Here is an 866-nt window from a genome sequence, read left to right as displayed (position 1 = left end):
GCGGACTGGGCGGCGGGCAGCGCTCGCCCGCTGCGGCGCGCTCCCAGCCGGCCCTGGTGGATAGTGTCAGCCCCGGCGAGCCCCCCTCCCGCCCCAGGCTCGGGCTGACAGCCCGCACACGTGATCCGGCCTGCCGCCGCAGCTCTGCAACCCCCCCACTGAGTCCTAGCCCGCTGGGTCTGCCTGCCGGGGGCAGGGGAAAGCACCCTGCCCTGCTGCATCCTCAGTCTCTGCTGGGAGTGCCCGCTTGCCCGCCCCTTGCAGCGCCCTCTCCGAGTCACCATCAACCCCCGCAAAAAGACCCCCTCGAGCTTTAACCTCGATTCTAATCAATAGGAGCCCCCCCTCCGCATTCCTCCCCTCTAACACTCAATCGGCACCAACATGCAAACAATCCCAGACAGCAGTGTAACGAGGAGTGAGTGCTTCCATCTGTCCTCATTCACTATTACTGCTTCCTTGCAATGTTAGGTTGGCTATAATAATCTGTGGTTACACTGTTATATGATGTATAACTATGATAATATGCATGAAATCATATGGAGAATAAACAATAGCTGGGCATACAATAAGAGCCATTTCTTGTTAATCCAGGGTCTTTGCAGATACTATAGAAAGAACCACTTCTGGCACAGAGATCACAGGAAATGGAATAGTAAAATTAATAATATAGCCAGTAGCCCACCATTTTTTCTTTCATCTTTGGACTGCCTTCTATCCTTTCCTAATTTACAATGTGTTTCAGTGAAATATTTAAGAATAGGGTTTTTTTCATAGTATATGTAACTTGTTTGCATTTTATATTTTGATACTTGCCTATAAACCAGATCTAAACATGTAATGTATTATACTTTGTATGCAGCAGT

Source organism: Gopherus evgoodei, chromosome 9 (genome assembly GCF_007399415.2).
Source record: "Gopherus evgoodei ecotype Sinaloan lineage chromosome 9, rGopEvg1_v1.p, whole genome shotgun sequence".
Lineage (NCBI taxonomy): Eukaryota > Metazoa > Chordata > Testudines > Testudinidae > Gopherus > Gopherus evgoodei.
Note: the sequence above shows the minus strand (reverse complement) of the source record.